Raw genomic sequence first — 16,631 nt, forward strand, 5'->3', positions numbered from 1 at the left:
TCTGGAGAACACCTCAGTCCAGTTCTCAGAACATTTGTTAATGCCGCAGTCTCAGCTTTAAATTCTCAGTTATGAGGAACTGACGTGTTTCAAAACACAATAGTCTTTCTACTTTATCACTTGTGTCATATAGTTGTAGACAGTTCTGCTCACTTCAGCTTTGAATTGGGGTGACATGTTAGCGCAAGCACTTTACAGCACTAGCGATTACCAGTCCAGATACAACTCTTGCCGCAATCTGTAAGGAGTTTGTATGTTCTGCCAGTAACCACGTGGGTTTCCTCCAGGTGCTCCGGTTTCACTCCACATTCCAAAGACGTACAGGTTAGGGTTAACAATGTTGTGGGCATGCTATGTCAATGCCACAAGCGTGGCGACCCTTGCAACTTACCCCCAGCACAATTCTCAGGCTGTGCTAGGCATTCACACAAAGCAACACATTTCACAGTATGGTTTGATGTTTCAAAGTACCCGCAACAAATAAAGATCTGAAAATGAATTTGGATCTCAAGCCAACAGAATATTCACTGGTGCCTCCAAGTAGTTCAGCTCATGTTGAAATTAAGAACAAATAATCACAGAGCGCAGGCAGCTGAATCAACAACTTTCATTTATACAGTGCCTCTCACCTTCTATAGCATTTAAAGGAAATATCTGAAAAATTATTTGACATTTGCAGAAGACAGAAAATTTGGTTAAAGAAGCATCTTGAGGAAGGAAAGGTACATCGAGAAGTGGGGAAGTTTAGGAAGGAAATTCCTGAGATAGGGGCTGGGCAGGTGAGGAATCAGAGAAAGGTACAAAATATGGCCCACTACAGGCCACCTCATCCATACCAGCCTTGTACATCTACACTCATTTCCTCCTTGCTGGCAATCAACTCTGGGTGCACCTCAGTGGATGCAACCTCAAGGATGCATGCTCAGCTCAATGTTCTAAGCTCCTTACACCCGTGTCTGTGTGGATCGGCACACCTCAAGCATAAATTTGCTGATGACAAAACTATTATTGGCAGAATTTCAGAAGGTGACGAGGAGACATATAGGATACAGGATAGATCAGCTGGTTGTGAGGTATCGCAACAAGCACCTTCCACTCAACCTCAGTAAGACCAAAGAATTGATTGAGGACTTCAGGAAGGGGAAGTTGAGGGAACACACACTATTGAGGGATCAGCAATGGAAAGGGTGAGGAGTTTCAGGTTCCTGTGTGTCAACATCTCTGAGGATCTATTTTGGGCCCAACATATTGATACAAATACAAAGAAGGCATGACAGCAGCCTTATTCACTAGGATTTTGAGGAGATTTGGTATGTCACCAAAGTCTCTCGCAAATTTTTACAGACGTACAGTGGAGAGTGTTCTAACTGGCTGGGGCCACGGCACAGGATCGGTAAAAGCTGCGGGAAGTTGCAGACTCAGAAGTTCCATCATGGACACTAGCCTCAGTCAGGAGCGTGAGACACGATTCCCTACACAAGACTGTGCCAACTTCGCAGTACCTGTCCCTGCTTGTCCAAGTGTACATAAATATTGTCCCACAGAATTTTCACCACCGGCGTTCCTACCACTGAATTAAAGCTCAGCAGCTTGTAGTCTCAGGGCTTAACCCTTTCATGAATAAGACAACATAAGCTCCCTTCCAATCTCCTTGTACCCCACCGGTGGCTAACAAGAACATATTCATCACATTCCCAGCAACCACTTATCTTGGAATTGGATTTGATATATTATTGTCACATGTACTGAGCTACAGTGTACACCGTTCATACAGATCAGATCATTACGCAGTGCATCGAGGTAGAACAAGGTAAAACAATAACAGAATACAGAATGAACTGTAACAGCTACAGAGGAAGTGCAGTGGAGACAAACAATGCAGTAATCCACTTTATCCTGCTGGGGAACCATGTAATAGTTTTATAACAGCAGGGTAGAAGCTATACTTGACCCTGGTGCTTTCGGGTTTTTGTATCTTCTTCCCGATGGGAAAACGGAGTAGGACACTCAGGGTGGGTGGGATCTGCTTCACTCTGTATAGTTGCCACACCAAGCTGTTATGCATCCAGAAAGGATGCTTCCTATGGTGCATTGATAAAAATTCACAAAGGCCAAATTTCTTTAGCCTTCTGAGAAAGTACAGGCACTGACAGGTGAGCGTTCCTGGCTATGCAGTTGGACCAGTACTGGGTATTGGTGATGTTCACACCTAGGAACTTGAAGCTCTTAACCTTTTCACCCTCTACATCGCTGATGTTTACACTAGCATGTGCACCACCTCCCTTTCTAAAACAATACCGGCTCTTTTGTTCTGCTGACTCTGATGAGGGAAAGGCTGCTGTCGTGTCACCGCGTTACTCAGCTCCCGATCTCCTTTCTGTAACCCCTTTCATTGCTGAGATATGGCCACTATGGTGGTATCGTCTGAAAACGTATATACTGTGTGGAGTCCGTGCAGGATCTGGCCACACGTACATCAGTGTACAAGGGGTAGCTAGGTAGCTGGTGGATGTGACCTTGTAGAGCACCATTGTTCAGCATAACTGCGGTGGAAGTGCTGCTATCTTTACTGATTATTGGTCAGGAAGTTAAGGCTCCAGTTGCAGAGCATGCAACTTGACTCCCTGGGTCCAGAGTTTGCTTGGAATTGAAGGCAGACTGTACACAATAAACAGTAATTTCGCTGAGCTGTCTTTACTGTCCAGATGTTCCAGAGATCAGTTAGGAAGATGGTGTCCACTTGGGATCCCTTAAAATCCTGTCCATCATTGGGAATTTATCCACTGTAATGCACTCCAGTATTTCTAGCACTTCTTCCTGCTTGACACATGGGTGTTCAAGAATATCAACATACCCCTCTCTTAAATCTTCAGCTTCCACCCTGTTGAATACTGATGGAAAGTATGCACTTTGGATCTCACTCAGATCCCCTGGCTCCACAAGGAGGTAAAGGTATGCTCACATTTTTTGGTCGAGACCTAGCAGTGAAGATACATGTTCTTTTCTTTGAACAGTGGAATGGACATCAGATGATTCTCAAAAGTTCAGAGTTTTTAGCAGGTAGTAGAACCACTATCAGAAAGTTCAAACAAAGTTTTCAATGCCTGAAAACTATTTAATTGAGTGTGAAATTTCAGAGTCATAGAGAAGTACAGACAAAGAAACAAGCCCTTCGGCCCATCTAGTCTGTGCCAAAATCACTTAAAACTGCCTACTCCCATCGACGTTCACTGGGACCACAGCCCTCCATATTCCTAATATTAAAGTACCTCTTGAAAATTCTCTTAAACTTTGAAATCACATGCACCACTTATGCTGGAAGATCATTCCACACTCTCACGACCCTCTGAGTGAAGAAGTTTCCCTTCATGCTCCCTTAAAACTTCTCCGCTTTCACCCTTAACCCACGACCTCTAGTTTTAGTTCCACCCTCCTCAGTGGAAACAGCCTGCTTGCATTTACCCCTCATAATTTTGTATACTTCTATCAAATCTCAAAATCCTCTACGTTCTAAACTATACAGACCTAACCTATTCAATCCTTCCTCACAGCCCAAGTTCTCCAGATCCAGCAACATCCTTGTAAATTTTCTCTGCACTCTTTCAAACTTGCTCACATCTGTCCTATAGGTAGGTGACCAAAGCTGCACATAATACTGCAAATTAGGTTTTGTACAACTTTGTGTTGGCGCGTGGCCAAGTGGCTAAGGTGTTGGTCCAGTGATCTAAAGGTCGCTAGTTTGAGCCTCAGCTGAGGCAGCGTGTTGTGTCCTTGAGCAAGGCACTTAACCACACAAATACTTGGCTATACTTCTCTGTGACTCTGTGACATTTCACAACCCTGCCCAGGTCTCAGTGAACATCGAAATCGATGGACAGCCGAAGAAGATACAACTTCAACATAACTTCCTATCTTCTGTACTCAATACATTAATTTATGAAGACCAGTGTGCCAAAAGCTTTCTTTACACCCCTTTCTACCTGTGACACCACTTTCAATGAATTATAGACCTGTATTCCCAGATCCCTTTGTTCAACCACACTCTGTAGTGCCCTATCATTCCCAGGGTCCTACCAAAGTGCAAAACCTTGCACTTGGCTGTATTGAATTCCATCTGCTATTTTTCAGCCCTTTTTTCCAGCAGGCCATGATAGCCTTCCTCACCATCCACTACACCCCCAACCTTGGTGTCATCCGCAAATTTGCTGATCCAGTTAACCACATTATCATCCAGATCTTTAATATAAATGAGAAACAACGATGGACCCAGCACCGATCCCTGCGGCACTCCACTAGTCACAGGCCTCCACTCAGAGAGGCAACCACCTACTACCACTCTCTGGCTTCTCCCACAAAGCCAACGTCTAATCCAATTTACCACCTCATCCTGAATGTTGAGCAACTGAATCTTCTTGAGCAGCCTCCCAAGTCGGACCCACAATGCTGTGCTGAACATGTAAATGCCTTTCTAAAGTCCATGTAGACAACATCCACTGCTTTGCTTTCATCCACTTTCCTGGTAACTTACTTGAAAAATTCTATCTACCATATACAAAGCCATGCTTACTATCCTTAATCAGTCCCTGTCTATCCAAATACTTATATATCTGGTTCCTTTGCATACCTTCCAATAACATTCTCACTACGTACTGATGTCAGAGTCACCAGCCTATAATTTCCTGGTTTCAGTTTAGAGCCTTTTTTAAACAGCGGAATAACATTGGCCATCCTCCAATCCTCTGCTACTTTACCCGCCGTGAAGGATGTTTTAAATATCTCTGACGTGGCCCCAGCACTTTCTGTACTTGCCTCCCATGGGTCCAAGGGAACACCCTGTCAGGCCCTGGGGATTTATCCACCCTGATCTGCCTCAGAGTAGCAAACACCTCTTCCTCTGTAATCTATATAGGTTCCATGAAGTTGGTGCCACTTTGCCTCACTTCTATATTTGTCTCCTGGGTAAATACAGATGCAAATAATTCAATTAACATCTCCCCCATCTTTTTTGGCCACACGCATGGATTACCATTCATGTCTTCCGGAGGACCAATTTTGTCCTTTTTGCTCTCATCATAACAGTAGAATCCCTTAGGATTCTCCTTCACCTTGTCTGCTAGAACAACTCCACACCTTCTTTTAGCCCTCCCGATTTCTTTCTTAAGTGTACTTTTGCATTTCTTGTATTCCATAAAAACTTCATTTGTTCTTACTTGCCAATTTCTGCTATGCAGCTCCTTTTTTCTCAATCAGGGCCTCAATATCTCTTGAAAACTAAGGTTCCCTACACTTGTTATCTTTATCATTTATTCTGACAGGCATATAATACAAACTTTGTTCTTTCAAAATTTCATATTTGAAGACATCTCACTTTCCAAGTACATCTTTGTCAGAAAACAGCCCCTCCCAATCCGTACTTGACAGATAATTTCTGATACCATCAAAATTGGCCTTTCCCCAACTTAGAATCTCAATCTGCAGATCAGACCTATCATCTTGCATATTTACTTTGGAACTAATACCATTGTGGACACTAGATGCAAAGTGCACCTCAACACAAGTTTCTGCCACCTGCCCTGTCTCATTCCCTAATAGCAGTTCCATTATCACATGTTTTTTTCCATGTATTGATGAAGGAAATTTTCCTGACCACATTTGACCAACTCTATCTCATCTAGTCATTTTATAGTATAAGTTTCCCAATCAATACGTGGAAAGTTAAAATCACCTACTATAACAACCTTATGTTTCTTGCAACAGTTTGCATTCTCTCTATAAATTTGTTTCTCTAAATCCTTACGACTGTTGGGTGGTGTGTAATATAGCCCTATTAACGTGGTCATATGTTTCTCATCTCCCAATTCCACCCATTATGCCTCACTAGTCGAGCTCTCCAGACTGTCCTGACTGAGTACAGCTGTGCATTTTCCCGGACTAGTAACACCACCCTACGTCCTTTAATCCCTTTTGCTTCATTACATCTAATACAATGGAACTCTAGAATACTGAGATGCCAATCCTGCAACCAAGTTTTACTAATGGCTACAACTTCATAATTCCTGGTGTTGGTCCAGGCCCTGAGCTCATCTGTCTCTCCTATGATACTTCTTGCATTGAAATATACGTAGCTCAGCTAACAACTGCTCAACCTTTTGACTCCTGACTTAGTCTGAGGTCTTACCAACATCTGCCTCCACAACCTCTCCACTAACGGTTCTGGCACTCGGCTTTCCATCACCCTGCAGTTCTAGTTTAAACCCCACCATGCAACAGTAACAAACCTTCCTGCTAGGATATTCGTCTCCTTCCAGTTCAGGTGCAAACTGTCCCTTCTGTGCAGGTTTAACTGGTCAAGTATAATTTGCAAATAAATAGATAGCAGAAACTAGCCACTGTTGCTGATGTGACCGTGCTCCAACATGGGAAACTTTTAAAAGTTCTAATGGCTATGTCTAATACCACGAGCTCTAGTTCCCAAGGGAAGCCAGTTTTATAATAAAAGATCATGAGAATTTCCTCCATTTGTTCTAATAATTGTTGACTCAGTAAACGTAACTTGGCAACTGATTTCTGCCACAGCTCAGGCCGGTAGCATGCTGATATGCAACTAGACTGCACAACTCCAGCAATCCTTTAATACCTATTCAGTTTGGAAATGACCAGTTATGATTTGGCTGCTGTTTTATACCTCACCTAAGTTCATGTCCATTATAGTGCATTAAATAATCAGTTCCTCCAGCATCTAGTGAGCTGCTCCAGATTCCAGTCTCAAGTCTCCAAATAATCGGATGGTCAATCAACTCTTGCCTGCAGTCTCACTCAGTTCGTCCCATCTGTTTCTCTCTGGTTGCTCTCAAAATGTGAAGTATCAAAACCTCTCAAAAGAGGTGGGGGATCAGGCTTTGGGGTGAGGTGTAAAGATGTGTGTAGAGAAGGCATGAGAGTTTTCTCATGGGCTCAGGCACAGTTGTTTCTCCTGACCCAAGAGGAACCTTGTCTGCTTGTTAATCTCTAACAACCATTGTCTTCAAAATTCACTTGTTCTTCATGGCATTGGCTCTTTTTGGTTTCTATTTCCTTTTCTGATCAGGAGACAGTGAAAATTTCTTATTCTGTGGTATGGAGCAACTCTAACATGAAGAAAAGTTAAAATAGTTATGAAAAAGTCACAGGCTCTTGATCAACCTTCCTAAGGACCTCTGACTGCAATTCTAGATTGGATACCAACATCAACACTGCATATTTAAAGGAGCCTGACGTTCCACTATTGGTGTCCCACATAATCGTATCAGCTAGTTTCAAAACTTACTTCACATTAGCTACCCCCTTACATGGTGAGTGAGTGATGAGGTACATTTTCAGCTGTGCTGAGCATATACCTTGCCTGCATTTCCTTGGTCCCAAGATACTAAAAGTCAACCTAAGAGTAGAGGTAGAGTCAAACGTAGGCCAGAGCCAACTGTGATGGCTGGTTTCATTGCCTGAAAAGCCTACCTCAACAAGTTAGGTTTTCACACAAGTGAATTCAGTGTGAGCTCTTCAGATGAACTCCCAACTGCATGTGTGCAAATCCAGCATCACTACTACTAAACCACCATTTTCATCGACCTGAGAGATTTGAGCACTGGAGAAGTACTTTAAGTAAAACAAATCTAAAAACTTGTCAAATTTCCCCAATTAGCCTATACGTTAAACCAAGGAATAAATTTTCAAAAGGCTACAAATCAGGAAAAAAAGTGTGAGAAGTAAGAATAGAAGTTATCTTTAATGTAACATCTACATGCTAGGGGGTATCAGTAAGATAAAGGAAAGGATTCAAGCATGGTTTCAAAGAATCCTTGAAAAGATTCCCACCGACTTCTTGGCCCACCACCACTAAAAGTGTAGGATGGTGTTGGGAATCTTCAGGCCATGTACAGGGAGCACACGGAAGTCCCAAGTGGTAGAAGTGCTCTTCCACACAAATGATCATCTCACCAGCCTGTCGACCTACTCCTGCTGCATCTACAGTTCCCATGGCAGCATCAGCAGTCACTGACAAACTGACAAAACCAAAGGGGAAGCAGAGTATGCTCAATCCCACAAACAACATGCTGGAGGAACTCAGCAGGTCAGGCAGCATCTATGGAAATGAATAAACAGTCAACATTTCAGACTGAGACCCTTTTTCAGGACTGGAAGGAAAGGGGAGGACACCAGAATTAAAAAGGAGGAGAAGTTAGAAGGTGACAGGTCAAGCCAGGTGAGTGGGAAAGGTAAAGGACTGGAGAAGAAGAGATCTAATAGGAGAGGAGAGTGGACCATCAGAGAAAATGGAGGAGGAGGGTCACCAGGATAAAGGTGATAGGCAGACAAGGAGAAGTGTAGGGAATAGAAGAGGGAAGGAGGAGAGGAAAAGTTGAAAAGAGAAATCAATGTTCATACCATCAGCTTGGAGGTTACACAGACATAATATCAGGTGTTGCTCCTCCACTCTGAGAGTGGCCTATCATGGCAAAAGGGGAGGTCATGGGTCAACATGTTGGAACTGGAACAGGGAGAGGAATTAAAATGGTTGCCAAGAGATCGCAAGAAACTGCCTAAAAATAATTTCATCTGCTCTCTGTAGCAGCAAAACCTGGACACCCACAAAGGCAGTGAGAAAGTGAGGTGAGACATTTAAAATGCCTCAAAGGCTGTTTCCTCTGCACTTGTCACAAATTCATCTGGGAATAATTAAATCAGACAGAAGTCAGGAAATATGAACCTTTAAACATTGGGGGAAAAAGCATGAAACACATAACGATGGAACTCTTACAGCACTATGCCACAGAATGTTAAAGGGGAAAACCTGGAATAAAGTGGGTAGGATTAAAACTCACTGATTGCACAAGGATGGCAAAACATGGAAGGAATTGAGTGACAGGTGCCCCAAAAGCAGATGCAGACTCAGGATCAACTTGATTTGACCTGATGAAAATGCTGCACCACTTCTTGAAAATGATGTCTGATCCAATCTTGTGCCCAATGTGGTCAACATCTCCCTCAAAAAAACCTACGACTATTCAGCAAGAATCAGATGTGTTATCACTAACATATGGTGTGAATCTTTTGGTTTTGCGGCAGCAGTACAAAGCAAGAACATAAAAATCTACAAAGTACAATAAATAATGCAAAGAAAGAAATAATGGCCTTTCATCAAACTGATGGCAGTGGATGACTGAGTACAGATCTTCAGGTTCCTATATCTTCGCTTTGATGATAGTTACACTAGGAGGGCTTGTCCTTGATGATGAGGGTCTTTAATGATGTATGCTATCTGACAATTTCACTCAACACACAAAATGTTAAACAATAAAATTTACCTTCAAGGCTGTAACTGGGCAAGCTGTTCAAAGCTAACTACCGCAATCATTTACAAATGTCTTAGAAGCAATCAGGAATAGATATACAATAAAATAAAAATCCCCTTTCCCCTCTTTTCCCCATTCTGGCCTTTTGCCTCCTCTCATCTGCCTGTCACTTCCCCTGGGTCCCAATTTCCTATGTTCCACTTTCCTCTCCTATCAGATTCCTTCTTCTGCAGCTTTTTATCTTTCCTGCCCACCTTGCTTCACCTTCCAGTTAGCCTCCTTCCTCTCCCCCTGCTTTTTTTTCCCGGCATCTTCCCCCTTCCTTTACAGTCCTGAAAAATGGTCTGATTGCCTATTTATTCATTCCCATACATGCTGTCTGACCTATTAAGTTCCTTCAGCATTTTGTGTAGGCTGCCTAGGAATAGAAATCTGTTGATTTTTTCATTTGAGTTCGTGAAGCTAAGATCAAACATAGTCCCTCCCATCCTTTACCTGTTAAAACCACTAAGGCTTGAACATCTCTGCTCCACAGGTTTTCATAGGTCATGGCTCATTTAGTTATTAAAATAACTGGGGAGATAATCCCTTTTAGGAGTATCAAAAACAAGAGTGCCTAGCTTAAGATGAGAGAAAGGAGTTTTAAGAAGATTTGAGAGGATTTTTTTAAAAACATAGACAATGATTGATATCTGGAATTTGTTGCCGGACAGCGTGGCATCAGATACAATTAGTACATTCAAGAAACTCTCTAACAGGGACGTAGAGGCAAGTTAAAGAAGGGTATAGACCAAATGTGGTAAAATGGGATCAATCTCGAGGGGTAAAGAGATTGCCATGGACAATGTGGCTTGTTTCTGTGCTGTGCAAATCAATCATTCAGATTCCACAGTAGAAAAATATGAACAGACTCAGAGAAACTTTGAATATTTTTGTAATGTCTGATATTATCGCATCAGTAGGGAAAATTGAAAGCAGGAGATTGGGGTTGAGAGAGATAATAAATCAGCCATGATTAAATTACAGAGCATACTGGATGGGCTGAATGGCATAATTTTGCACATTTCTTATGGAAAGTATACCATGATGAGTAAAAGCTCAAAATGTTAAATACTATATGTTTGTTAGCAAGTATTAATTGCTAAACACAATAAAAAAAAACAAATTCAAAAGGTAATCTTTTTCACAATTTTTTTTCTCCCGTGCTCATCTTATGTCAACACATTTCATTTGCCTTATGAAAATTTTTAGCATGTCTACATTTGGCACTGCTGGTAATATGTTCTTGCAAATTCCGTGATCTCAGTAGCAAGTCTTCTCTCACTCCCCTCCCTTCTCGGTTGTTAACTTCCAATTCGAAGAATATGAATGGCCAGTGCTAGCAAAACTGTTTTCAGTGAAAAGATTAAACTCAGAACAGCTGGAATATTTTTCCATTTAAATACATGTATGACTGGCTGGTACCGTACAGGAAATGTCAGTGCTCCAGTTCAGAGTCTGTCTTTACATTAAACAAAACCTTTGGGTGTTCTTGAAAGAAATACAATTTCTTGTGCATGGGATATTAACCATAAAGCAGAAGTTTCAAAAAACTATAAACTGTACATTCATAAGGAATTTGGAATGTTTTGTAAAATTAGAGAATTAAAGGGCAGCTCTCCTGGGTTCTACTCAAATATTCTTTTAACATTTGGATCGCTATTACTGGACAATTTTCCAAGTAGGCCTTATCAAATTATTTTAAAATGAAAAACATTGCTGCTTTCAAGTATTATGAAGATGGTGTGATTTGCAGGAAAGAAAAAAAAACTTGCTTTCAATACCTCACACGGTATATTAACAAGGACTTCGGCCCAACTAGTTCATGCTGAATAAAATTCTTATTTAAACTAGTCTCCTATTTGGTCCATGTTCCTCAAAAACGTTCCTATTCATGCATTTGTCTAAATGTCTCCACTACTCCCTCTCATTCCATATACTGACTGCACTCTGGGTGAAAATGTTGCCCCTCAGTTTCCTATTAAATCTTTTCCCTCCTACCTTAAACCTTTGCTCTTTAGTTCTCAGTTCCTTAACCCCAGGAAAAGACTATGCTTAATAGCTCTAACAATGTCTTTCGTTATCTTATGCACCTCTGTAAGTTCACGTTTCATTTTCTTACGCACCAATGAAAATGTCCCAAACTGCTCAATTTCCCTACATAATCCAGTCCCTGAAGACCTGGCAACATGTCAATCTCCTTAGAGTACAAGATCTAGAAACAGAATTATGCTATTTGGTTCATCAAATCTGTTCTGAGATTTATCATGGTTAATTTAACCCTCAACCCCATTTTCCTGTCTTCACCCTGTAACCTTTCACACAATTAATCAAGAACCTACCAACCTCTGCCTTAAATATGCCCAATCATTTGGCCTCACAGTTGCCTGTGGCAAAGAATTCCACAGATTCATCACCCTCTGGCTAAAGAAATTTTTCCTCATCACTGTTCTAAATGGACATCCTTTAATCCCGAGGCTGTACTCTCCGGTTCAAGACTCCACCACTATAGAAAAACATCCTCTCCACATCCACTTCTATACAGACTTTTCAATATTTGATAGATTTCAATGAGATCACCCGCCCCCCCCCCCCCCCCATTCTTCTAAACTCCAGCAGTACAGGCCCAGAGCTATCAAACGCTCTTCATATGTCAACTTTTTCAGTCCTACGATCATTCTTGGTGAACTTCCTCCGGACTCTCTCCAACGTCAGCACATTCTTTCTTAGATAAGAGCTCCAAAGCTGTTCACAATATTCCAAAACCCTCAGCATTGTATCCTTGCTTGTGCTTCCGAGTCCTCGGAATGAATGCTAACATTGCATTTGTCTTCCTCACCACTGACTCAACCTGCAAGTTAACCTTTAGGGAATCCTGCACAAGGACTCCAAAGTCCCTCTGCACCTCCGATTTTTGAATTTTCTCCCCATTTACAAAATAGCCCATGTTTATTCCTTCTGCCACAGCGCATGACAATGCAATTCTCTACGTTATATTCCATTAGCCACTTTTTTGCCCATCCCCCAATCTGTCTAAGCCCTTTGGCAGACACCTTGCTTCTTCATCACTACTTCCCCTTCCACCTGTCTTTGTATTGTCCTCAAACTTGGCCACAAAGTCACCAACCCCTTCATCCAAATCACTGACATACAAAGTGAAAAGCAGTACCAACACTGACCCCTGAGGCACACCACCACTGACTGGCAGCCAACCTTTTATTCTCATTCTTTGCTACCTACCTGTTAGTCTAATACCTCTCCTGTAATATCATGAGCTTTTATTTTGTTAAGCAGCCTCGTGTGCAGTACCTTGTAAGAGGTCTTCTGAAATTCCAAATAAACAGCTTCTACTGATCCTCCTTTGTCTATCCTGCCTGTTATTTCCCAACAGGTTTGTCAGGCAAGATTCCCTTCCCTTTGAGAAAACCATGCTGACCTTGATCTTTTTTATTATGTTCCTCCACGTAACCCAAAAGCTCATCCTTAATAATGGACTCCCATATCTTGCAACCACTGAAGTCAAGCTAACTTGTCTATAATTTCCTTTCTTCTGCCTCCCTTTCTTCTTAAATGGGGAGTGACATTTGCAATTTTCTAGTCCTCAGGAGCCATTCCAGAATTTAATGATTATCGTAAATGCCTCCACAATCTCTTCAGCTACAGTACTTCTACCAGAACCCTGGAGTATAGACCATCTGGTCCAGGCGACCTTTCAGCTTCCCAAGTACCTTCTCCTTAGTAATAGTAACTACATTCACTTCTGCCCCAACACTCTCGCATTTCTGGTCTTCTGCAGTGAAGACTGATGCAAAATATTTATTATGTCCATATGCCATTTCTTTGTTCCCCCATTACTACCTCTCCAGTGGTCCAATATCCACTCTTGTCTCTCTTTTACTCCATATACAGACAATAGGCACAGGACTGTCTGTACATAAAATAACCCTGAGAGGAAATAATAGTGGTTGGGGGTGTGGCAGGGTTGGTTAGTGAGTTGTGGTGTTGTGCAGTTTGGAGAAAGTAACCAATTTTGAGTCTGGTGGTCTGGCATGGATGCATCCTCCCTGATGGAAGTAAATCAAACACTCCATAAGCAGTGTGGGTGGGATCCGTCATGATGTTACTGGCCTCCTTGCAAGCACCTTTCTGTACATATGTCCTTGATGGTGGTTAAGCTGGTGCCGGTGATGCACTAGGTAGTTTTGACGTCCCGTAGAACCTTCCTTTCTGCCGCAGTGTAGCTTCCGTACCAAGGATGCTCTCTGCTGTGCATCTGTAGAATGACGTGAATATTGATGTGCAGAGTCCAGCTCTACTCAGCCTCTTCAAAAAGTGGAGGGTTTGGTCAACCATCCTGATTGTCTATGATGCATTCTGGGATGCTGAGAAATTGAATGAAATGTGTAGTCCCAGGAGTTTGAAACTGCTCGCAGTTTCCACTCCTGTGCGCCAATATAAAGATGGTGTGAGTGGTGCGAGTTCTCCTGAAATCAATAACCATCTCTTCTGACTTGTTGACGTTGAGGAAGAGGTTATTTTTCTGGCACCAGGCCTCGAGTTCTTCCATCTCCTCTCTGTAGGCCAACTCATCATTGTTGGTGATGAGCCCCATTGTGGTTATATCATCAGTGAACTTGACAACATGATTACTCAGGTATTTAGTTGTACAGCAATAGGATCAGCACACAGGCCTGGGGGACACCCATGTTGAGGATGATAGGGTGGGAGAAGCGGTTTGGCCATCCTGACTATTCTGAGGTCTGTTCATTAGGAAGTCCGAGGAGGAGGCATCTGTCAGAGAGCAGTTTTGTTGAGAAGTATATTGGTGAGTGTCCAGTATGGCAGGAATGGAGTTTATGATATGTGCCATTACCAGCTATTCAAAGCACTTCATGAAGATTGACATCAGTGTCACCAGGAAGCAGTTGTTTAGTTCTGAAGGTCTAGAGTTCTTTGGTACAGGGATTAGAAACATGTGGGAACAGCAGCCTGGATGAGTGAAGTATTGAAGATGTCCCTGAAGACATCAGTGAGCTGTTTGGTGTGCACGCTTCTTGTGTGGTCCTAGGATGTTGTCTGGTCTGGCCACATTAAGAGGGTTGACTCTCTGCAGAGTCTTTCCCATGTCTGACTGCTGTTGCAGATAGTGACTGCTCACCTGGGAGAGGATAACTTTCGTGACTGGTGTTGTGTTGCCTTGAAGTGTGCATAAAATTTTTGGAGCTTCCAGAGAGGGAAGCACAACATGTATAGTCAACACTGTATTTCCTTGCATAGTAAGCAATGCCCTTGATGTCCTGCCACAAGTCGGGGATCACTATCAAACAGGAAATCCTGAATTTTTTGTGTGTAGGCAGTCTTTGCCCTCATGATGCCTAAGACGAGTTTTCTTTCAGCTTATCTGAGAGCTGTTCAGTCTCTAAACTTGAAGGCAGGTCCCAGGCTTTAGTAGGGCGTGTACCTCTATGTTCAGCCAAGGCTTCTGGTTATGCTGTGAGACGACTGTTCTTGAGGTACCAACGTCGTCCACACACTCACGACGTAGCTCATGACAAATGGGGCATATTCCTCGAGGTCTGAGTCTTCTCTGTTTGTGGCGGCCTCCCTGAACATCTGTTAGTTAGTGTGCTCAAAACAGTCCCAAAACACAGATGCTGCCTTATTAGGCCAAACAGTGATGGTCCTCTTGACTGGTTTCTCCATTTTCAGCCGAAGTCGATATACTGGGATTAACATTAAGGAGATGTGGTCAGAGAGACCAAGATGAGGAAGTGGGATGGCTTTATAAGCACCACATCTGTTTGTATTAACATGGTCCAGTCAGTTTGTTCCCCTAGTGGCCATGGTGATGTGTTGGGTAAAAAGTCCAGCAAGTTAACATGACTGAAGTCTCCTGCAATTATGAAGAGGCCATCCGGATGCTTGTTTTGTAAAGAACTGATGATACTGTAAAGTTCTCCCAGTATGTCCTTGGTGGTCGCACTTGGGAAGATGTAGACAGCAGTGGTGAACACAACGATAAATCCCCTGAGCAGTAATATGGCCAGCATTTAATTGTAAAATGTTCAATTGCCCTAGAACAATTTGGTGGCAGTGGAAGTTAGGTAGAGCACCAACCAAATGCAGTGAGTTCCTTCTCCTTACATGTGGGATTTTCTTATTTTTTAAACCATAAAAGCTAGATAGGGTCTAGCAGAGCGGCCATTGTTGGAGCGGGGGCTTCTCAGAGGCTTTGATGAGAAGAGGCTGGGGCCAAAGAAACAGTTAAGAAGGGTAGGTTTTTCTTTATTATTGCTGATTTGGTGTTGGTTGCCCGTTGCACAGTGTAGGCAGGATGGCAGATATGACAGTGGAATGCTCCTCCTGTAGGATGTGGGAATTCATGCAACCTAATGGCCTCCCTGATGACTACACCTGTGGGAAGTGCAGCCAACTCCAGCCCTGAAAGACCGCACTTAGGAGCTGGATCTGGAGTTGGATGAACTAAGGATCATCCGGGAGGCAGAGCAATTGATAGATAAGACATTTGAGCAGGTCGTTACACCCAGAGTGCAGAATTCAGGGAGTAGATGGGTGAACACTGAGAGAGGTAGAGAGAGAAAGAAGTCAGTGCAGGGTCCCCCAGTGGCCATTCCCCTCAGCAACGGGTATACCCCTTTCGACACTGCTGAGGGGGTGACCTATCTGGGCAAGGCAGCACTGTGGTTGTCTCTGAGCCTCAGAAGGGTAGAGTGAAGACAGGCAGATCAATAGTCATAGGGGACTCGATCATTCGGGGGACAGATAGGAGATTCTGCGGCGGCAAAATAGACACCAGGGTAGCGTGTTACCTCCCGGGTGTTAAGGTCTAGGATGTGTCTGAGTGGTTGCAGAATATTCTTGAAGGGGAGGGTGAGCAGCCAGAGGTTGTGGGACATATCATCGGCCCTCTTTATCGGCGAATTCCGCATGCGCGTATTCAACTAACCGTGAACCGAAAAAAAAACCGGAAGTGCTCTTCCAGCACTAATTGTTCGAACATTGTTCGCCTCATGTCTTGTTCGTACACTACTTTGTTCCTGTGAAAAAATGGCTCCTAAAAATCAATTAGGTGGTCAAAGCAATTCCTCAAAGGCTAACAGGGAGCGTAAAGTGCTATCTCTCACCGAGAAGGTAGAAATATTGGATCTTTAGAAATGTGGCGTATCACATTCCGAAGTGGGCCGTAAGGTCGGTAAGAACAAATCGAGCATTCGCACAATAAAGCAGAGAGAAGCTGAAATT

At 42.9% G+C, this 16,631-nt stretch overlaps 1 protein-coding gene across 1 annotated transcript in view; it reads right to left on the bottom strand.

Annotated features, from left to right (window-relative positions):
- itga9 (integrin, alpha 9) overlaps positions 1-16,631 on the bottom strand; it is a 410,365-nt gene that overhangs the window by 153,472 nt on the left and 240,262 nt on the right. The window lies entirely within an intron of this gene.

This window comes from Hypanus sabinus, chromosome 1 (assembly GCF_030144855.1).
Source record: "Hypanus sabinus isolate sHypSab1 chromosome 1, sHypSab1.hap1, whole genome shotgun sequence".
Taxonomy (NCBI): domain Eukaryota; kingdom Metazoa; phylum Chordata; class Chondrichthyes; order Myliobatiformes; family Dasyatidae; genus Hypanus; species Hypanus sabinus.